We start from the raw sequence: 25,314 nt of genomic DNA on the forward strand, positions 1-25,314 counted from the left end.
GCGCGCACACCGTCACAAAAAACCGACACCCTGAAATTAGCTATAGTCAAAATTTTAGTTTTTTCTATTGTAAGTGTCGTTTTTTGTGCAAAAAATTTTTTTTTATCTTGTTACGCCAAAGAAGTATAACTTCTAACGCGTGTACATAAGTACACACACTTTTTTTGATAAGTTGTTGATTGATGGTGATGAAACTGTTGATGTTAGTTGATGAGACAATTAACAAATTGGAGAAGATTTAACCAACAATATTTTTTATGTTCAATCACCGGCTTCTGCTCAAATCTTTATTTACAAAAAATATTTTTGGTGGTAAAACGCATTTGATCCAATGAAGTGTTTCACCTTCCATACCAGAGGGCTCGCTAGTTCATTGCCTGCCGGAATTGGTGCGCTTTTCAAGATGGACCCTAGGTCGGAATAAACTCCACGGGCAGCTGGTTCCACATAGTGGTGGTGCACGGCAAAAGATTCCTTAAAAAACGCTTATAAATGTTTTTCAATAAAATTTTATTTAAAATGAACGTATGTGAGCGTTTTTTTGATTGATTGCAATCTTTAATCTTATTAGTTTAATTCAGTTAAGGAACAATTTATCTTAGAAGTAAATCTTTTAAAAAATATATCACTAAACACTTTTCATTACTTTATCTTTATTATTCGCGAATTCTTAATTAATTAATTACATCAAATGTTTTTCAATAAAATTTAATTTAAAATGCACATTTGTGAGTGTTTTTTGATTGATTGCAATTTTTAATCTTATTAGTTTAATTCAGTTAAGGAACAAATAATCTTTGAAGTAAATCTTTAAAAAAATATAATACTAAACACTTTTCATTACTCCTATCTTTATTATTCCCGAATTCTTCATATGTTCCCACACTTAAATCAGAGATAACAAAAATGGCGACGACAATCTCGCCTTTAGTGCTACAAGCATAATAAACATTGTTTTTTTAAACCCAATTCTATAGAACATTCCAGTGTTTAATGAAATAAGTGGCTGAATAAGATTTTATCTTCATTTAGCAGTAGTGAATAGAGGTTGAATAGATTTTTAAAGATAATCCAAATAATTAAATTCTCTGTGGTGTATGGGAACGTGTCTATGGTTTTCTAGATCCGTTTTATTGAACATAGACACAGCTTTTTTGCTAATTATATTAGATATATAGATTTTATCGCGCTTTAGTGTAGTATAAGTTACTCACACACTAAGCCAATTTGATAATGTCGAAATTGAAAATAAAATATTGAATACATAGTATACACAATATCGCTACTGTCACGCAGCGACATACATAATACATATATGTGTAGTCTCAGTAATTTATTTTACATACAAAAGCTTGCCAACGCTCGGCATTTATTCATATGGTACATAAAGAATAATAAAAAAATACATTGATTCATGAATTATAAAAATTAAATATAATTGATTTCAAAGTGTGGATATCCAACTATGGATATGGACTATGGAGTTTCGGCCAAAACGCGTTCTTCTGAAAGGGAATGGGATGCTAATGGGAGCCAAATGGGATGCCTGGGTTATATATTCACAAGAAAATTTAAAATTTAGTTAAAAGGTTGGGGCAATGTATATCTTAAACGCAAACGATATATCTATAAACTTTCTACGATTTTCCAACGACAACATCTCAGAAATTTTGACATTAAAAATAGCAACACCGGTGTCAAGGTTGATGCAGTCGGATGCCGGCGATGGGTGGGTGTAATGTAATGGGCAATACAAATAGGATTAGCGGTTAGGGCCCCACGCGTGCAGACAGGACGAACCAATACAATGCATTGGACAGTTAGATACATGTACGTGCCAATTTTTTAGCTAATCTAACATTAATACTTACTGGGTAAGAGAGCTGAAAGCTCAAAGTTTCGTTAAACTCAAAAACATTTACAGATACCTGCAAACTTCTTGAGCATTAAACAAGGGAGTGGGGGAAAGTTTGCGCATCGCGGGACACAAACGTCAACTGATTTACCAATCACGTGATCGACACGTCACTCTAACGTCACATTTTTACAATCTTCGCGCAAAAATCCTATACTCTGTGGCTCATAATTCCATAGTATATAAGCGGTTTTATAGTCTGTGACTGTGACTGTCAGAATAAAAAACACAGTGAATAAACAATGATTTTCATACATTTCATCCAATGCTCCATACATTTTTGATGAAAAAGCTATATGAATCTTATAAATTAGACGTGGTATATGGGTATTTTTATTATTAATTTTAGGACATTATTTATAAGAAACAGTTTCTGAAAAAAAAATTACAGCTCTGTTTTTTTTACTCACTGGTATTTTCGAGTTGTTTAGCTAGAAATTTTACATATGTATTAATTATAAATTAACAATTAATACCCTCGTGCGAGTAGTGAGCTAAATATGTTTGATATAACAATTGCGTCAAAAATAAAAACAAAAATATCACGGAATTATATAACGGCGTCCCTATACGCTGACGTCAGAAGCATCGTATGCGCCCGCGCATCGTTTAGCCGATTCATAGCTCCATTAATGTCATTTACACGGACAAATCGCCGTCGATCCGCACGTGGGTCACTAATATGTGCAATTGAATTTCATTGCCATTTTCCTCTTAAACATGTGGTTACACTTATTTAAATTCTTATTGCCTACGCAAAATTAAGTCACAATTTGAATGTCAAGAAAAAACACATAAAAAAGAGAATGCTATACTTAGTATAAAGATTTGTATTTTTGTGTATTTGTCACGAAAATATTTAAAACTACTCGACCTATTTAAAACAAATTTGCATTTAGATGGTATCCCAGAGTAACAAAGCTGTATTGATGTTCAAAATAAAAAAAAGGCAGCAGCGTTCCCGAGACTGGCCGGGGTAGTCCTATATACAGATATAGCATAATTAATAACAGCTGATATTGTTTAAAAGCAAATAAAAAGTTTTAAGATAAGCGTACCAATACTTGAAAGGCCGGCAACGCAATCGCTAGTATCAATTAATCGGATGAGCCTTCTGCCTATGTAAAACTTTGTTTGTTTAGTTTAGTATACATGTTTCATGTTTTTGGAGATATTTTTTATTTGCCATTTTCATTACATCAAATGATTAATTTGGTAACGATTGTTGGTAAATTGGTAACATAAAACATTCAATGAAACATCTTAAATAAAAGATTTTCTACAGTTTAAGATACAATGTAAAGTTCTAATCTATGACAATTACGGTAGACGGAAAAAAATGTTACATTTCCTATAAAAAAGAGAAAAAAAATCTTCAACTTAATAATTACGTATGTGGAATCGACTCCCGGTAGGGTCCCCTTGAAGATACGACCTCCAAGTGTATAAATAAACAAAATACTTATTTAAATATTACATGCATTTATTCACCTAATGCTGATAAATACCTAGCGGGTGCCTAACTACGCATTTATAAAATTTATCAGCCCACAACCAAACCAAACCAACTAACCTACAAATATATGAGGAGCATCCATTCTACTCACAGAGAGAAATCCCAGAAATTAAGAAATCTAATAATCTGATGATTTTTAAACATGGGATTGAATGTTAATATTCTTTAAGACGTTATTTGCGGCTAAAATAACGTCTAGATTCCCGAATGACATAGACATAGACATATCATTTACTAGCCGTTTCGCGCCCGCTTTGCTGGACGAATTAAAATAAATTTTATGTTTCATTATTTTATTTTTTTTTCATATTTTTATTATTCTTCTTTTTAACTTCCCGCTAAGAAAATTGAAATATTTCGAAAATCGAGTTTTTAACAGATGTTGACGTTTAGAGGTTCTAGGAAGCCTCCCCGAATGTTTCCGCGGTGAAGTCCGTATGGATAAATTTTCATAAAAGTAAAACAGCAATAAAAAAATGAAGGAACGTTGGAATTTAATAAATAAATAGCCATAAACCATCTCATCTAAAAATTTCGCATCGAATGGTGGTAGTTTCATGTCGATACGATCAGTGGTTTAGGCGTGATTGAGCCTCAAACGAAGACCATTTTCATTATATATATATAGATTACTAACAAAAACACGCATACATAAACACACAAAATAACAATAATCAAAGAAAAATATAAAATAAAAATTATAATGAGAGATATAAAAAAAATCAATATTCCTTAAAAAAAGAAAGAAAAGGAATGTAATAATACTTAGTAGAAAATAATACTATTAGTTAAAGTTAGTAGTGTAAGTCATGAAGTCTTGTGTAAAGGTGTGTAGTAAATAAAATAAAATTAAGAATAATTGTTAAGAAGTAGATTAATAAAACATTTTTTTGATTGTTTTTATCCGTTTTAATATCCTGAGGCGGGCTGATACAGGTTAAAATGTAAGGTATACATAACAGTATTGACAAGAGACAACAATCATCCCGCTGTATAATTTCCTTGCACAATTATTGTCTATTTAGGACCTTGATATAAGAAAGTCACAATACAATTGACAATCAAACCGCGAATTAAATATATGATTACTAGATCCTAGCCGACAAACGGCTGTACATTAGGATTCAAAATGCATTTCGCCTTTGTTATTTGTTGTTTGCTTTGTCGGTCTAATATAAACGTTTTGTTTTTGATACATGTTATTTTTAACTTTCATAATAATAATTAATAATGGATTAATAGAAAATAAAACCAATTTAAATTGTTGGCGCTCTTTTTTTTCTTTTTGCTGGCATTTCCTCGCTGTATTATGATTATTCGTTGAGCGAGGAAAGCACCAGCTAAACTACAAGCCTTATCAGAATGTCAAATCATAAAATGACTGCTTCACGACTGATTTGAGCGCGACCGCCGCTGTGAAAAGCGCTGTGTGAGTTCGAAAAGTGAGTTACAGAATCGCAAGGCAGCTATGGAGTCATCGGTACTACCAGGCGCCAACTTAAATCTTTAATTAGCGCCTGTGCACTTAAACCCCACGGCCCAAGAGTCTCTACTTCAAAGCTATTTTAGCTTTTGTATAGACGATAAATGTTGTATATTATAGATGATTTTTATGTGATATTGAGGACAGTAGTGTTTATTGAATACGGCTATTCAAGGGCGACGTTAGCCGATTGTCAAGGGGTTAATATAGACCAAGGGATGGAAGCTGCATAAAGTATACTAAAATGCTCTAAACTGTGCAAAACATTTTATAAACATAGTGACTAATAAATGTACTATATAATTTTGAGAAAGTAATTAATATAACGTTTTTCTATTCTCTGACAACGGTTTTAGGAACTTACAACAAGATAACTTTAATCGATATCATAACTAAACATACTCCATGTAATAATTATTAGTTTTTTATTAATTTTTATTAACAAAAGAGTTTCATGTTTATCTAACAATGCCAGTTATGATGTAATAATAATAAATTTATTATTAATCATTCATAGCCTCATTTATTCCTTGAAATATTATTCATCTATCTTTACAAAATACACTAAAATTTCATACAGAAATAATATATTATTTTTCCATGGACCTCTTATAGAATATAGGCCTCCTCCAACTGTAGTTAAGATGTATATATAATAATTTGCATTGAATTTGACACAAGGAAAAGTATGAACCAGGTTTGGATGGGATTAGAATAGGATACGGATAGGATGAGATTGGAAGTATGTGAGTATAAATTCTGTATTCTTGCAGCTGGCGAGCGGTGGCGGCGGCGGTCGCGGGCTGTTCTGCTACCACTGCCCGCCGAGCTTGCCGCCGCACCAGCACCGCCTGCCAACCCTGGAGTATCCCTTCACGGCCTCACACCCCTGTGAGTACTGTTACTTTTTGAATATTTGAAATAAACTTTTCGTGTTATAAAGGCAACCCAACCTACAAAAATATTTTGAGACAGCCCTGATCTAATATAATACAAATGTTATTAATCACGTGATCATTTCCATACAAGTATACGTTATTGAAGGTGTCGCAAAATGCTTTTGTCTACGGCCCTTGTTGAATACTTAGAATAGTTGAAGGACAGTCGTAACAAGCTGCCGCATGTTTTGGATATAGTCCCCCAATTTCGGGAAGGACTATAGTAAAACGTTTTATAGTCACCCAAATTCGTTAGATACGTTCACAAGCCACTTTATTCATTCACTCACTCACACATTTGCACCCACACACTCACTCATGCACTCAGGCGTGTTGATAACAGTTGAAATATAAAAAAAAACAAATTAAATAAAAGATGTAATTAAATTATATATAATATTTTAAGGAATTTATAATTAAGTTTGTTATGGAATATCTGGGAACCCAATTTTTTTACTTAAAGGGGTTCCCAAATCTTACACATTGTACTGCATATGTACTTAAAATGAATAAACAAATCAAATCAAATAATAGAATCTAAATAGATTCATTGCCGGGGCTTGAACACACGAACTTAGGGTTGAGAATCTCACGCAACCAATACGCTATTGCTGATATTTCAATATTCAAATATTGTTATAATAAAAAACACTTTATTTAGTATAACATTTGCTTAGTATGACAAACATAATGTTTCTCTTACATAAATATGAACTCTAAAACTAGGAATTGTAACTAGAGTAGCGAATTAGTCTAATCGAGACCTAACCATATCAAGTAGCCGGCTGGCACAAACTTCGCTAATAGCATTGCAGAAGCCGCAAACGACGTTATTGCCTGTTAAGCCATGTTTCGATTGCTAACTCGATTCCATTGTTATTTTGATTCGATTTTAGTATAAAAAGTATTTATAATGCGTTAATAGATAATAAAAATACCACTAAACAGAATGGCTAGATTGTGCGATCTACTGCAGGGCTTAGTTTTGATATTTTTTAAAGAGCTCATCCTATTACAGGAAGGGTATTCTATTCTGTTATCATTATCTTATGTTGCTTTGCTATAAGCATAAGCATAATACGTATAATAGACGGCTCAAATATAAGAGTCTTTCCTCCAACTTTGATTTTGTTCCCTTTGGAGTGGGACTCAAGGGCAGAGGCGCTAATTACAGATTTAAGTTAGCGCCTGGTAGATAGTGCCAGTGACCGCAGAGCTGGTGCTTTCCTTGCTCAACGAATATACACAATACAGCGAGGAAATTCTGCCATTAAAGGTTCTTGAACTTGCTATTTATCAATTTTTAATTATTATTATTCCTATGTAGCTTAAGGATATTATTTGTGCAGCGCACCGCCCCGATTACAGAGGCCACACATTGGTTCTAGTTTTTTATGTGTGGCCTTCTTGGTTGGCCTATAAATAACTAAGTAAGTGAAATGATATGTTCGCGTTTATTATAGGCAACTATGTATTATACATATTTATAATAGTTACTATTTTTTTATTTTTTATCCTACAACTTTGATAAACCTTAAATAGTTTTATAATTTGTTTTGTTAATAATTTATAATGTAGTATTTATTTCCGAATAAATGTAAATCTAATACGTAAGTTATTTTTTATGGAACCCCCTGCAAAGGAGGCTCATCTGATGTTAAGTGATACCTGGACACTCTCAATGCCAGAAGTCTCGCGTATGCGTTGCCGGGCTTTTAAGATATGGTATGGTTCGGAAGTAGTTCAGTGGAAAGAAAACTGAAAAAAAAATTGATAACAATTATTTATTACCAAACAAGATAACAATTTTTATTCGGACTTTATTATATTACCTTCAGTAATAAAAGTTATGAAACACTTTTGAAGGTAGTACCCATGTATTAACTAGATTTCTAAATAAGATCTTCGTAATAAACGGCGTTTAAAATCAGTTTCTTTCGTTATCCCGTTCACGTGTTCGGGGGGTGGTAATGTGCTAATGAATAGAAGGCAAGGGTGGGTTGGGTGGATGGGCGGGGCACCCCAGCTCCCTGGGGATTGGTCGCCGGCGGCGCCATCTATTATTCATAAAATAGTTTTTGAGTCGCGCCGCTGCTCGCTTTAACTCTGTTATCCAAACTAACTTAATAAGGATCATGTCACTTTAGATTAGACACATTTTTTTACGAAACCTCTGATCAAAGAGTAAGTGAATTAAGGTTTTATTTTATTAGTCTAATGCTTATATCAATTTAGTTGGATCTAGCAATATTTTAAATATACAGTTCTTGTATACGTTTTCACATTGTTTTTGACGTGACAACGTCTTATAATTCGATGGAGCCGGCTGCACGCACGAAAAAACATGACTCATGCGGCGTTACCTCGCTCTGAGGCGTTCCATTTAAAATTGACATAATTGTATTTATGCGTACAAATAAATGTAACTTGATCAATTCAATTGTGATTTCCATTTACCTCCTTCTCTATATCCATACAAAGTACCTATCAAACAAATATTTTTTTTTTAAAAATGCAACCATCCCATTAATATTTTTTTATGGCGTTGTCACGTTCAACTATCGTCAGTAAACCGACTTTACAGACAACCGATTTTTTAATTAAGTTTTGGATTTACTTAATCAAGTGGCTTGGACCTACGGGTAGTAGATTTAAATTAAACAGCATTTAATTTTATTTTTACGTTCATAAGTGTACATTGTGTTACTAATATGATACCCGCCGGTATATGGAACCAGCTGCCCATTGAGGTATTTCCGAAGCAATACGACTTTGGGTCCTTCAAGAAAAGAGCGTTCCTATTCTGAAAAGGCCCGCGACGCACTGGTGAGCGCTCTCGTATTGAGAGTGCTCATGGGTATCAATTAACATCAGGTGTGGGCCAGTGGGCCTCCTCAATCACGATGAGGCCTCCAGCCCGTTTGTTCTATTAAATTAATGATAAATGATTTGATTTACTATAATAATTAATACATACAGATTGGTACAATTTGTAAATGAAAAGTATAAAAAATTCCAAAGTACTAAATTTGAATTTCGAACCTTGTCTTTGTAAACGAAGACCAATGTAGCCACAGACTAGTGTAGTGTAATTCATACAAATTTATCGTATTCATTATCTATTTAATAAACAACATAACCATAGAGCATAAAAAAGTAGATACATTTTTACTAAAGCAATAATGCAGTCGCGGCTAGCCGTTTAAACTTTTTCTCGCTGCACTTAAGCCGGCCACTTCCGGCGGATGTTGAACACTTTTTAATTTCCGCCGCCGAGGGATTTTTCTACAGCCTTGATGAACTCTCAATTATTAATATTCAATTATTGCATATTTATAATGCTAAGTAAGAGGCTTAAGTAAACTGTAAAAGTCGATTTCAACAGAAGTTCTTAATATTTCATAAAGTAACCACAGAGCGCTATATTTCAATTATTTTATAACTAGAATTTCATTTAATGTTATTATAATTTTATTTGGGCTTTATTATCATGAAGTTATATCTATGTATATAAAAATGAAACCCGTTTTCCGTTGTCACGACATCACATGAAAACGGCTCGACCGATTTGTCTGATTTTTTTTTTGTTGTGTTTGTAATTGTCAGGAGAAGGTTCTTATAAAAGAAAAAAAGAAAAACTTTGCGCGGAAAATTAGAAAATTCAAGAATACTTAACCACCATACAATTCGAACATTTTGGTGTAACCTTATGGCGTTTAACATAACACAACATTGACAGAATGCGTGCTGCAAATATCGTCAGAGGATGTAAGAAAAATGAATATCGTTCAAAACAAATGCTTCGATCGGAGTTATTATATTGATAATATAATGATATGGGAGCCAGAAAAACAAACAAAGAATGTTGTATAACATAAAGCATTAGAGTAATAAACACTTTGTTTCTGAAATATTTTTTAATTCATTATACCAATTTAAAATCAATATTCATAGTTAAGACAGTTACGTTAATAATAATAATGCCTTTATTGATGTCATATCATAAGTACCTATCAGGCTTATTTAATAGCAAAAATAAATATTTAATTTACAATATATATTTTGTTAAGTATCGCAATAAAGCGAGATAATGATGCCAGCATTGCACACATGCACCAAACTTTTAATTTTTTTATTTTAATTTTTTTTATTAGATATTATTATTACGTAAGTTAAGAATATTGTAAATACAGTTTGCGGTCTTAATTCGACAATTATATATTTCTATTTAGTAAATTATGTATGTATAAACACCCCGTAGAAGATGAAGTTTTAATAGTGGAGTATCGTAATGTCATGAAACGTTTCAATTAATTCATCCCATTAGCGGCGTTTTCCGCTCAACGACGCTTTGATAGCGAAACATCGTTATAGTTAATTATTTTTAATTTAAATATTTATGTTTTTTTATTGAAATACTCGAACGAAATTTATTTAAAATTATTACTAAATAAGACATTTCCGCTACGTTCACACTTTTAGGTGATTTAGCCTATTTCCCTATTTCTTTGTTTTTTGTTGTTGTGTTGGCCTAGTGGCTGCAGCGTGCGACTCTCAGCCCTGAGGTCGTGGGTTCGATCCCTGGCTGTGCACCAATGGACTTTATATGTGCGCATTTAACATTCGCTCGAACGGTGAAGGAAAACATCGTGAGGAAACCAGCTTGCCTTAGACCAAAAAGTCGATGGCGTGTCTCGGGCACAGGAGGCTGATCACCTACTTGCCTATTAGATTGACAAATGATCATGAAGCAGATACACAGAGAAAAGGTTGTAGCGCCACTGATTAATTTAATGAATAATATAAACTAACATATAATATATATAATAGCTGGCCTGGCGAACATCGTACCGCCTAACAGTCGATTTTTTTAATACTTATTCTTCTATTCGGGACACCGGTCTAGCTAGTAAGATAAAAAAAAGAAAGTTTATAATACAACAAATACATTATGTCAAAAAATAAAAATTTACCTTCCCGGAACCCCTCCACTAACACTTGAACTTTATGATATGGTATTAAAGTTCAAATTGCCTTTAAATATTATTACGAATTTTTTGTATGGGAATATAGAAAAGTGTTGTTTTTAGACGTTTTCACTCAATTTTTTTTATTTTTCTCTCCGTAAGAACCATCCTCGTACTTTAAGGTATATTATAAAAAAAGAATCAGACAAATCGGTCAAGCCGTTTTCATGTTATGTCGTGACAACGGAAAATGGGTTTCATTTTTATATATATAGATAACTAAAAATAATTTAAACTAATTGGAGCAACCTCCAATTAGTTTAAATTATTTAATCCAAGTAATCTAACCTATCGACCTCCTAATATCAACATATTAGGAGGTCGATAAGTTAGATTACTTCGTCTAATTCGAATCCAGAACCTTCCATACACCATGATTAATCCAGAGATTTCCAACCAAAAATCAATTTGTCTCAGACAATGTGGGGCGCTAAAGACCGAAAGTTATAAATGTAACGCCATTATTGCCGAAGACAGCTGTAATCCCAAATGTTGAGGGCAATTTTGTCCTATAATGTCCGGAATGATATTATCGACAAGAATAATAGAGAAAGAGTCACCCTCAAGTCATTGATTCTGCTAGGGTCCATATGATTTAAGGTCTGGGATTATAAAGCAAACATTAATTCATAATGTTTAGTAAATATAAAAAATCCAAATAGCCTTTATTCATGTTCAGGCCTTTATTCAAAAACTTTTTTGTTTTTGTTTTCAGCCAGTTCTTAAACCAAGGTAGTCAAGAACTGGCAATGAACTCTCGGTCACTCTTAAATCGCTTAGTTTTTTAAATGTTTGCAACTATTACATCGCTTTATTACATCTTGAAGCGATAAATTATAAAAAAACTGTTGAACTATAATGAGGTACGTAATCACACGGAAAAAAACTAACAGCTAATCTTAGGACTTATGAATCACAATGCTAGGTACTAACATTCATTAAAAAAAAAAACAAGATTAAACAGATGGTAAAGATATGGTTAAGAGGTGTTTATAGGTAGAAGGCTTTTAAAATACCTAATCGGGATCTAATCGGGGAGCGAACTCCATAACTTTTGGCGGATATCCTAAGAGACTTGCCTACGAATGATGAGATGCTGTGAGATGGAATTTGCAAAATTCATCTATCAGAGGAGCTATATATATATATATATATATATATAGGTATATATAGTTACAAGGATATGCCCTGTATATAAAAGAAATATCAAAGCAATAAAAAAACATTTAAGCCACTCAAGTGGTTAAACAGTAACATATTCACCCTACGGGGGTGCCACCTCATCAATTCCCATACTCAAAGAGAAATATATAATAATGTCTGTTAGGGCGGCGATTTAGCACTCCAACGTAATGGGCTGATGTTTCCGGGCTCAATGCTACTTTATTGCCACCCTACATCGGCATTGATATTTTAATTTCGTGTTTTTTTCGGATAAAATGCTTTTGTTTTCAATAAATTACTAAACGTTTAATGTATAAGTAAAAAGTAGTGATATTTACGCAACTCAGAGGTTGTTCGAATCCTGGCTGTGCGACATTGCAACATTATCTAGGGATAAGTACAGAATACTTGCCTATATAGGGCTTAATAACACTTATTGTAATATAAAAAAAGCTCTTTATTGCGTGAAACTCTTACGGGTGTTTAGAATAAACTTGTACAATGTCAAACTCGTTTTTAACTGAATAGAAAATCTAGTATTAACCAATTTCAAATAAAAAGGAGGTTCTCAATTCGAGCGTATTTTTTTAATGTGTGTTTACGGTTAACATCGTGGTTTATGAAGCGATTTCGTTGATTCGTTGGAATGGAGTCAGGAGAACAAGGAGAAATCGAAGCTTCGAAAATATGTTCCAAGTCAAAAAAAATTTTTTTTAATTTGAACCTCATTGATTAAATGTGGAACGTATTTGGTTTAGTAACAGGATTCTCAACAACTAATAAAACTATTTCGTTTTTACTTTCTCACACTGGCAAGCGATCGCTGGCTGCGATAAGGTTGCCCTCCTTTTTGTTTAATTATTTGAATTGTATTGTTTTTTCTGTATTACTGCAACGAACTGTAAATAAATAATGTTAAATTAATGAAAAAAAATTTTATATGGTTTCATTAACATTTTAAAAACTTAATTTATCTTTACAGATACAAGCTATTCTTACCATCCGGCGATACACGATGACACATTCGTGCGACGGAAACAAAGAAGAAATCGGACAACGTTCACCCTACAACAGGTAAATTAATATTTTTTTAATAATAAGAAAGTTTCTTCTAATAAATGGCGGCACTTTGGTCTAATTTCTTTGATTGTTTTTACGATTCTGTAAAATGATTTATATTATAGCCGCTATTATCTTTTTTCTATGAATTAGAATCTTATAATTGTATCAACAAAGGCTTCTTTTCTACAAAGGCAAAGATATTTTTCATTTTTAAATAAACCTTAATACAAAGCGATAAGCGCCATAACAACTCGTTATGATTCTAAGTAATAACCGGCAAAGTGAATAACTATAATTCTCATTTATTAAGAAATGTATATATTTTTTTTTGGGTTAAGTATCAAGTAATTACTGTTGTCTATATTACTATGACATGTGTTGTCAACTTATTAACAAAAGTAATTTAGCGATCTTAAATCCAAGACAATAATCTTTTAGCACAAATTATAATAGTGATCTTGGTATTGAACCCAGTCAAAATATCTTGTGTCTAAAATTTTGGTTTAGAAGGTTTCAGCTATGATATCGAATTGTTGTTCAGAAACTAATACCAAATTCGTCATAACCTTTTGAAGTCTAAGGCAATTGTATTTCTCACAATGTTTTTCTTCCCTGTACGACCGATTTAAAGGCGCACTTAAAAAATAAACCATTGGTGCCGGGTTCAAATCTACGACCATTCGGAAGAGAGTCTCTGATGCCACTAGACCTGTTCCACTACTCTATAACTGTTCTTGATATAGAGGTAATACATTTCTTTACAGTTGGAAGAGCTGGAGACGGCGTTTGCCCAAACGCATTACCCTGACGTGTTTACTAGAGAGGACCTCGCTCTCAAAATTAATCTCACTGAAGCTAGAGTACAGGTAAGAATATCCTTACAATTTGTCAATGTCTTACATAACTTCCAGGGCAGAATGGATAGGATGATGGTTCACACTAACGTCAACTGCTTTTTGAAAACAATTTTGCCACAGCTATCATCTACAGGCATGTTAACTCCGTTGTTCCAATGCTGTCAAAACACACCTAGAGCTGCCCTATCTATAGCGTTGAACTATTAGATTGCACACAAGGTATGAAAGCATACGCAAGTTACAGCATATGCCAAATATAACGCAAACAATTTGTTAATGTAAAGGGACCGTGTACTTCATATTAATAATAAGGAAAGCAATCCGGCAGTACTCCAGTGTCTAAGTCTTGGGGTGCCTGATGCGTTGCGACATCGAGCCGTTTCTATTCGTGTTCTCATCTAGAACTAACCTTAAGATCTTGACACATTCATACATATGTACAGCACACTTCAAATTTTATACAAAATTTACTTTGTAAGGACCTCTCAAAGTGTATAGACTCCGATTGGCTCCACCTCTCTATCTTGAGCATTTTCCTGACGATGTTCTCCACCAACTTCTTTAAGCCCGTCCGCCCACCATGCAAGAGGTTGACCTGGTGGGCTTTTCCATATTACCACCAACTATTTAAGACAAATAATATTTTATGTTAAATTATAAATTTTCGGACACATGAACATAGTGTCAAAATTTTATAGAACACTTAAGACTGTTAATGAACAGGTAAGGTACCTAACCTTAGTTTAAAATGTAGTATTGTAGAAAATTAGGTCAAAATATTATTAGCCATATTTATTGTATAGGCAAGGTTATTCATGTAAAGTCGCACTCTTTTTTTGTGAACTTTATTGTAAGAAAAAAAAAATGTTATGTAGAAATCATAGTGTAAAATACAGTTACAATGTCAAAAGGAAGAGCCTGGCTGCCCACAACACAGGGAATCCTAGTGTGGGGGCTAGTGCACTTTATTTCACCTAAATTTCCTATTATAGTGTATAATAAAGATTTTGCTTTTGTTTAAAATAGAAAAAAAATTAAAATGATTTCGTTAGTTGTCAAATAAAAATTGCATATTTAAAACCCATATTTAATATATAATCACATTGTTCATATGTATGGGAACTGAACTCCACTTTATAGCTTAGTCTCGCGACGTTAAATTATGTAATTTTATGTATCACGTAGTGAAATATAAGGTTCTTGAGTCGTGTAACGTCTCACCTGGTTTTAGGCAAATTGCTCGACGCAACCGTCCATGTTTTATTTATATTGAGGTAAAAATTGCTACATTCCAACGTCAGGGCACGCAGGAAGAGAATTTAGTATCACCGGCTCGGTCGCTGCTTTGAAGGTTTTATGGATGCACGAACTGAAATACGACCATGCATTAATGCATTTTCTAAATAGTTAATTCATTCTTAAATTTGATATACATAGAAAATATAGCAAGACTAATCAATCGAATCTTTTATTACAGTAATAAAAAAAAATGTTATTAATTAAATTCGGATTTAATCACAGTAAAAAAAGTATCACTATCTAAAATCGGTTTTTTATTATGATTATATTTTATATAAATTGTGCACAGTATAACGTCGTTAAGAAATATAATCAAAAGTGGCCAAATTGTAAAAACTCAAATAGCAAGTCAGACACAGCCGTCTCCATAGACAAAAGATAAAACTTGTATTCTGAAATAAAAAACAACATAATATTTTTTTGTTATATAAAGATCTCGCCTTCGATTCTAATGTATAGTCAATTTGATTAATTTTAATTTCATATGTATTGCTTCCGTGGCTTATGTTAGAAAAAATGACGGGTTCGATTTCCGAGCAAATAAAAATAGCTTCGTCTATACTCTGAAATATAGTGTAATAGATATATATAGTTTATTATACCCTAAGTTTCATATATCTTTGAGGTGCCTTAAGTGACGTTTAAATTAAAATAATGTTTCTAAAACGGCATTTTTCATAACCATTCCTCAAAGTTAGCTCCATTTCCTTAATTCGTTAGCAATAAAAGTCAATTTCTCAAACTGTTCTCACAAAAATACCACGATATTTCGGGTTAAATGCACTCAGCGAAACTAACGCCGAGTCCCAGATCAAATTGTCGATCGGGCTTCCATTAGTTAACTAGCATTGTCAAAATACACATTCCATCAGACATTGCTGTCCAGTGAATATGGTTTGATCGGTGTCCTTTTAGGGGTGAGGCAATCGTATGGGTATAATTGGTAGTATTAAAGGATTTTGCTTGAGTTCCTCGTTACGGAATGATTTTGTTTTTCTATGTATTCAATACGGAATGATTTTAACTTTTGAACTAGAACTTACTATTGACCATAAAATACGTGTTATTATATATCAAAAGACAATATACAAAGGCAAACAAATTTAGATAGACAACATGATATATTATTTGAAACAGAAAACATAAGTAAGTACATTAATACACAAACATTTAAATTTAAAAAAACTTAAAGAAATCTGAAATTTAACATTAAACAAAGGACAATTAATACTTAATATTTCAAAGATAAAACTAGATTGTTACTGCTAAATATAATCAAAGTCTACCTGTCTCTTGAAATATTTATTTTCTTTGGTGATATGGAAAATTATTTATTACTTAAGGTGTCATGTGGACACCATGTTCCACATGACACCTTAAGTAATAAATAATTTTCCATTTTAATTGTTGCATCTCCTTACAAACGTTTTGTAAAACAAAAAAAACTTGGCGATGAAAAAGAGTGTCGGAGAGTTTATTGCCAGTTCTTCTCTTCCGTTCTACGCCCTTGATTTGAGGACTGGCAGTAAATGTAAAATTAGAAGCATTTCATATATATTTTTTTTACATTCACAAGTGTACATTGCGTTACCTATCTGAATAAATGATTTTGACTTTTGAGTCCTTAGTAGAGGTGAACTTATACTAGTAACGTGTTTAAGTCCCTCATCTCGAAATTGTATTACAATATACATCTACCCCCTTGTGGATTAAGGGGTGCCACGTTTTACTTGTGGTAGCTTAGCTTGGGTATTAGCTTACAATTGTCATTTTTTTTTAATAAAACATGGAGATTTGACAATAAGGTGTAAAATAAATTTTACTCAACATTTAAAATTCAATTATGTACCTCAAGTATGATGTAACTAATGCTTAAAAAACGTTGTATAAGAAAAGTTGCATAGTGTGGGCTGGAGTGTTCAGAGGATTTCGGATAATACCAGCAGCTGAGGTGGAATTTTGTATTCTGTCACGTGCTAAAACTGAGCGTTTTTTAAGGCAGATTTTGCCGCGAACTACCCACGTGGAACCAACTACCCACTGAAGTATTTCCGAACCAATTCGACTTAGGGTCCGCAAGAAAACAGCGTACAAAATCTTAAAATCATTGCACTTGCGAGCCTTCTGGCAATGTGAGTGACCATGACCGGATCACTAAAGATCAGATGAAAGATCTGGCCGTTTGCCCCTGTTATTAAAAAAAAGGACTACAGGCCTTTTTCTTTTTACATCCATTACAATGTAATTTTCATTCCGTCATAGAGAAACATAGCGACATAATAAACATAGATAGAAAAAGATATCACTAAACACAAAAATTTTCAGAAACGGATCAATCTGAGGCCAAAACCTATTTAGGGTTGTTGCTACTAGATTATTATCAGTTATAATACCACAAGAGCTTCAAAATTATCGGGTATTTCCCGATAGGTTCGTTGCAAACAAATATAGTCTAAACCAAGTCAAACTTTATAGTCGTCATGACGACTATATTTGTTTGCAGGGAACCTTGAGGGAAATGCCCGATAATTTTGAAGCTCGTGTGGTATTCGGGGGATTATTTTTCCGACCCAAATGTCGGCCAATAGAATTGCACCATGATACGAAATGTACAGTTAACAAATAAGAATTTCATAATGAATAAAACAACTACTTAATACTTTTCTTGAAGCAACGACCAGAGAAAATTTTCACAAAAAATTATCAGTATAATACCATGTAGGTTGTACCACGTGACGTCGAATGGTGCAATTCTATTGGCCGATATTTGGGTCGGAAAAATAATCTAATTATATTATGTTCTCTCGCAACGAATTGATATCGCAATACAACGAGGAAATGCATTAAAGGTACACTAAGACACACTGGTACAGGAACCAAACATTTATTTATATTATTTCATTAATTATTATTATTAGTACTATTTAGGTTAAGAATATTGTAAATACTGTATATTATTTGTGTGTTGAAAATAAATATAACTAAGTTGTATTATATTAATATTAAAGTATGCTGTCCATGTCTTCATAATTTTGTTTACTATTGCGTACTACACGGATAAAACAAAATGTTTTTTTACCATCTGCAATCAGCTTCTTGGCTTTTATCTGATTTTATGATATGATTTTGAGGCAATTAGGCAAATCCAATCATTTGTTATCCCTCCGTAATTCGCAAACTATCAAACTGCGGCAAGTCTCACCCTTTTCAGCCGAAACACGCAGTCCGCCGTTTCCAAGACGCCCGAAGCTAGGGCTTTGACGTGTTGCTGAAGTCTTCTTTTGTATTGTTCGGTTGATCTTTTAATGGTTCGACAGTGGTAATTCCCAAATATTTACGGACCACGGCTCACCGCTAATATTTCGCAGTGTTTTGTTTTGTAGCCGCTGTGGGATCGCAAAATATGCAGGAAATAAATTTAAAATAACATATCGTAAATACGATAGCTACGTAGTAATATAATTGAGTCGGCTTTCAATTTGATTCCCTTCCCCGTCGTGCGAGTGTCAGTGGTAATTCGCCCGAAAAATATAAAAAGGCGGGAGCACCTGTCCGCCATATTGGATTACTAGCCATACGAAACATTTCTATAACGAATTGATTTGATATTACGTCTGGGTCTTTAAGCTTATTAGGAGATTGACATTTTGATTAGATATCGATAAATTCAGAACTGGAAAACTGTTTACACAATGGGACAGTTGACTTATAATAAATAGTTATAAATAATTTATTTATTTAGAACACAAAAAAAAAAAAAAATACGATTAATAAAAAAAATAATCACACATATACGCAAGAGAACCATACACAGTGGGGCAATCCAGTCTTTCCGTTATTATTAACACTAGCATGCTGTTAGGTTAAAGCAGTGTTGGCCTAATGGCTTCAGCGTGTGACTCTCACCCCTGAGGTCGTAGGTTCAAACCCCGGCTGTGCACCAATGGACTTTCTTTCTACGTGTGCATTTAAAATTCACTCTAACGGTGAAAGAAAACATCGTGAGGAAACCTTAGACCCAAAAAGTCGAATACGTGTGTCAGGCACAGGGGACTGATCACCCAATTGTCTATTATATTTTAAACTGTCTATTATATGAAACAGATACAGAAATCTGAGGCCCAGACCTAAAACGGTTGTAGCGCCGTTTTTTTATGCTACTATTATGGATCATCTACCACCATGGAAAATGTTAAGCTTATAAAACGAGTCATATTTAATATTTTATACTTTTTTTAATACTATAAATTATTATAAATTGCCATTGAAAATAAAATACAACCAAAATCGGATACATTGACATCTCTGTATTCCAAAGACAATAAACCCTCCACGTAAGCACAGATCTCCAAAACGCTCACCCAATTAGCGCGGAATGAAAAGAAACTCAAATTAAAACAGCGTTACACTCAATTCAGTCTCAATGACATTGACACAACACTCAGCTCAGTTCAAATGCCGAGTAAACACGTAACAAAAACCCGAGGTAACAAAGACTTGCTGGGGTAACACTGATTTGTACTTGAGCTAAACTCGTTATTCTTTACTATTGTTTTGAACAATTGTTTTATAATGATGTTTAAGATAATTATTGTACAGCTTGCCAGCCAGTGGTGAAATATCTAATTTATTTGTAATAAATGTATGTATAGCTTCACTAGATAACACTAATATAAAAATGAAGAAGGCATTTTTAAACACTTTAAATACAGCTCATAACAGAAAAAGTAATTAGTACAAAAGTACAAAGTAATTAATAGAATAGTAGTGATTTAAACGGTTATTAGCTATGTTTATAACAAGTTTTCTATACGAAAAAGGATTTTATGCAAGTTAATCGCAAAGTAAGCGAAGATGTTACTCTATCTACGCAAGTACTACGTGCTACGCGCCGTGGCTGTTTCTAAGCGCCTCACAGAGCGGTTTTCGCAGCGGCGGTCGCGCTCAAATCAGTCGTGAAGCAGTCATTTTATGATTTGGCATTCTGATAAGGACGGAGCTTGTAGTTTATTTTTTATTAGAATGCCAAATCGTAAAATGACTGATTTGAGCGCGACCGCCACTGCGAAAACTGCTGTGAGTTCGAAAAGTGAGTTACAGAATCGCAAGGCAGGACGAGATTTCTGAGCGGTTTCGTGATCTCTTTTTCTAATAGGCAAGTAGTAGTAGGTGATAAGACTTCTGTGCCAGTAACACGGCGATTTTTGGATCTAAGGCAGGCAAATCTTTACGAGGTTTTCCTTCACCGTACGAACGAGTTCTAAATGCGCACATACAAAGTCCATAGGGGTTCGAAATTACGACCTAAGGGATGAAAGAGATGAAACTCACTAGGCCAACACTGCTTTATAAGTTATGACATAAAGAGATATATGAGTCACCTGTCACTTTAAATGCCTTTGTTTTCCAGCACACACTTGAGTTACGCGTGAAGCGCCATCTTTATCAATCAGACACACAGATTATGGGAAATGGGGGAGAGAATGACACTCTAAAACTCTGACGTCTTTATTTATTGGAGTAAATAATAAAATGTATTCTAATTTTTGTGATATATAAAATGTAGTATAATTAGAATTTACACAGTATTAAATATTCTTAACCTACAAGGTTATAATAGATTTTAGGTTTACAGTTCAGAAACAAATTATATCTCTTTAAATAAAAATTAATCGAAAAATAAGTTGCTAGACGCAAAACTCGAAGACGGCTGGACCAATTCGAGTATTTTTTATTTATTCCTTGAGGAAGGTTTCTATGGAAAACAAATTTGAATAAATATAAAAAAAAAAACGGTTTATTTTGCATAGGTTTTTATTTTGGAAAAGCGAATACGGTATATGGGGTAGCATAGCGTAATGTTTCATATGTTGGTGTACTAAAAAGGAAGTCTAAGTAAAAAAGAACATATTATTAAAGAAATTCAAGGCAGCAAAATCAATATAAAAATTCGTAGATTTGACACACAAAAATTTAGATATAAAGTGCGAGTGTAGGAACCTTATTGAAGTACAGATTAAGTAATGAGTATAATAATTAATATTAAATCAAATACGTTTGCAAGGTAATTAGCAAGTAAATACCATAACTACACGTTCCATTTTACGCGAATTACACCACTCTCAACACAGAATCTAATTACTTGGTGGTTGTTCTCAACACGCGAGTGTGTTTAATGGATCTGGTATACGTATAACGTAATAGAGCGGTATAAGTCAAGATTTTATAAGTAAGATGTGTGTGTAATCAACTCTTGTTGTTTAATCGTAGCGACACCCCCAATCTGCTTACAAATTACTAAGATGACTTTATATCCTAAGAACTCCGGCCGCTAATATATATATGATATCAGTGACGCTACCTCTTAAGGTCTGGGCCTCAGATTTCTGAATCTGTTTCATGATCATTTTTCAATCTAATACGCAAGTAGGTGATCAACCTCCAGTGCCTGACACACGCCGTCGACTTTTTGGGTCTAAGACATGTCGGTTTCCTCACGATGTTTTCCTTCACCGTTCAAGCGAATGTTAAATGCGAGCATAGAAAGTCCATTGGTGCACAGCTGAGGATCCAACCTACGACCTCAGGAATGAGTCGCTCGCTGAAGCCACTGCACTGGGCCAACACTGCTCTATATATATATCACGATCTTTACCACTGGGACCTTCGGCCAGTCAGTGGTTAGACTGGTGATCCTCCCTTTAGGTTGGAGGAACAGTACACCTGTACACCATCCTCCCTCCACAGTCAAATGGACGTAATGACATGTCGCATCATATCGTGTGTCTAGGCGGATTAGACTAAAGACGCTATTGACCAATCAGATCAGCCTTGCGATTCTGCAACTCACTTTTCGAACTCTCACAGCGGTTTTCACAGCGGCGGTCGCGCTCAAATGGCATTCTGATAAGGAGGTAGCTTATAGTTTATTGTTTATCAGAATGCCAAATCGTAAAATGACTGCTTTACGACTCATTTGAGCGCGACCGCCGTTGTGAAAACCGCTGTGTGAGTTCGAAAAGTGAGTTACAGAATCGCAAGGCTGGTGTGAAATCGTTTCGAACATTTTCACCCGGGGCCTGAATACTTTGAGACAGGCGTGTACCACCATATCCAGACAAATTTGAATGGTCACGTGGTCCGCGTTAGTGCTTTAACCGCAACAAAAACATCGCTTTTAACAACGCATCCAAACTTTATACATCAGCTCATAAGAGTAACTTAAGCTATAAGTCGAGATCAAGTAGATTTGCGATGTTGCGATGGGATGCTGTGGGATCAATTTGCCCCTAATCACGTGATGAAAAACTTAGAGCAGCTTCATGTTCGTACTAATTATTTATGTACCCGGCTTACAAGTTAGCGAGTTAATAAGCTCCGTATATGTATTGAAGATGCTGAATAATCTTATTAACTTCTACTTATCTCCTACGGGTTATACTTAATATTTTAATAAGTTTTAAATCATCTACTATACAAAATCATCAAGAAACGCAAACATTCTTAGAAAAAATCTATAGGTACCAGTTTATTTATTTTACAGAATAACATAATACAAAGCTCTCGTTAAACGTAAATTAATCAATAAAGCTTTTTATAAATTTGACGAATATTTAAATGATCCTCATCATTGGGATTTGCTCCAGTTCAATCAATTTGTATGTCTCAAAACTTAGCGATTAAAAAAAGGGTCGAAGAGTTTCTTGCCAATTTTTCTTGCCCGTTCTACGCCCTTGACTTGAGAACTGGTAGTAAATGTAAATTTAGAATCTATTTAACGTCTTTTCTGTTGACGTTCATATGTACATGTTTATATGAATAAAGTTATTTTGAGTTTGAAACAATCATAAAATGTTACATTAGAAAACCGCTGTGGTTTGTATAAATGTTCCCATAGCTGTCTTGTTTAGGAATGCGACAAATGCATATAAAAGTAGTTTTTCAACTTCCTTTTTTTTTATGTTGGTTAACGTTAGGCTATCTAAGAACTGATTAGGTAGTCCATTTATTAGCCGCAGTAGCAAATATCTCCGGCAAAATACACAAGTCTACCTCCTAAAGAAGGCGCTTAGCGCTTCGAAACAGCTACGCCGAGTAGCACGTAGCACTTGCGTAGATAGAGTAACATCTTCGCTTAATTCGCGATTAGCTTGCATAAAATCCTTTTTCGTATAGAAAACATGTTTAATTTCAAAATAACATAGCTAATAACTAAAACAAGAAACACTGTCACAAATATAACATTCATTTATAGTAAAATCATTACGTTTTCAAATATGGAACAGACTTATGTTCGCTGTTTAGAGGTATTTTTTTGGAGTTCCAAATTCAAAATATTTCACAACCATTGTGTAGATGATGGATCTACCCTAACTAAAAACCTTTTTATAAATGTTTTATTACTTAGATATTTTTGTTTATTAAAATATTATTTCTATTAAATAAGAAAATTACATTAATACGTCATTAACGTTTCACGTCACATCGCGTCAAACATACGTCGCATTTAACCCGTCGAAGCGACAACCGTTGGTTTTAATACATCACTCGCTTGAGTTGTCACTTACGTGTCTCCTTCGTAATATTATCACGCGGTGTTTTCTTATAGAAATATTATAAAAGCATTTAATATTTTATATTAAACTAGCGGACCCGACAGACGTTGTCCTGTCTTAACTATGAATATTGATTTCAAATTGGTATAATTAATTAAAAAATATTTCAGAAACAAAGTGTTTATTATTCTAATGCTTTATGTTATACAACATTCTTTGTTTGTTTTTCTGGCTCGCATATTATTATATTATCAATATAATAACTCCGATCGAAGCATTTATTTTAAACGATATTCATTTTTCTTACATCCTCTTTGACGATATTTGCAGCACGCATTCTGTCAATGTTATATCAAACGCAAGGTTACATCAAAAAGTTCGAATTGTATGGTGGTTAAGTATTCTTAAATTGTCTAATTTTCCGCGCAATTTTTTTCGTTTTTTCTTTTATAAGAACCTTCTCCTGACAATTACAAACACAACAAAATAAAAATCAGACAAATCGGTCAAGCCGTTTTCATGTTATGTCGTGACAACGAAAAACGGGTTTCATTTTTTATATATATAGATAAAACCACCATTTGTAATGTGCCGTCAAAGAAATTGTAAAGGTGTATTGCGGGTTGTAATGTTGATCAAATAATTACGATATAAATCCAAAAAAAATTTTTGCACTTCCAAACCTTGTACCGAAAAGTTTTGTTTACTTTTTCCCAAAAGTCGGCAACACATCCAGTGTTGGAACTGCGCGACGCTTAGGTACTTAGTTAGTTAAAAATGAGACACACTCGGAATTGTATGTATGTATATACCATCTCCCATTAAATTATTCGAAAGCAATATTTTTTACTTTCCATTTATTTTTAATCATTGCTTATGTGTATAATATGTTTTTTGGATTTTATATACAAACACAAATATTTAAGATCTCCTCCTGTCTTTGACGGTCATCAACTCTCCAGAAATTTTGTCTATGTCAAAAGGTCATAATTGCAGTCAGTATCAGAGTTATTTTCAGCATTTTAAAGCATTCTTATTTTACAAATAAGAAAAATAAAATATATTTAGTACAAAAATAAGCAGTGTACACAAAGCTTATACTAACTTTCAAAGCTCGTATGAGTTTTTAAACATTACATAATTAACTCCAAGACGTTTTCGCTAATGTGTTCGCGACTTTGCGAACACGCTTCAACTGAATTACCGGTAAATTGTTTTTAATGGTAACGTTTAATGTATGTTTTAAAGGGGCGAAAGTGTCGTTCTTAAACATTTCTTAAGGGTTATGAAGGGTGGCAAATTTAGCCATATTAATGTGTATTTAATTTTTTATTTTCGTTAGTATTCACGAGTTACGTAATAAACTATAGAACCTTCTTTTGATTTCTGAGCAAATAAATTGCGTCCATTTAGAAATTTATTTATTTACAAAAAACATTTTTTTTTTTATTGACCCTAAATCAACAGAAATGAACATTCAATAAAAATCACATACACA

General features: G+C 33.4%; 1 protein-coding gene across 1 annotated transcript in view; it reads left to right on the plus strand.

Moving 5' to 3' along the window:
* LOC125060960 (WAS/WASL-interacting protein family member 1-like) overlaps positions 1-25,314 on the plus strand; it is a 78,559-nt gene that overhangs the window by 7,722 nt on the left and 45,523 nt on the right. Inside the window, exons 2-4 of the mRNA XM_047666093.1 lie at positions 5,688-5,805; positions 13,026-13,117; positions 13,870-13,971. The gene's annotated coding sequence lies outside the window, so the exon portion shown is untranslated. The remainder of the gene's footprint in view (positions 1-5,687; positions 5,806-13,025; positions 13,118-13,869; positions 13,972-25,314) is intronic.

The sequence above is a fragment of the Pieris napi genome, chromosome 22 (genome assembly GCF_905475465.1).
Source record: "Pieris napi chromosome 22, ilPieNapi1.2, whole genome shotgun sequence".
Taxonomy (NCBI): domain Eukaryota; kingdom Metazoa; phylum Arthropoda; class Insecta; order Lepidoptera; family Pieridae; genus Pieris; species Pieris napi.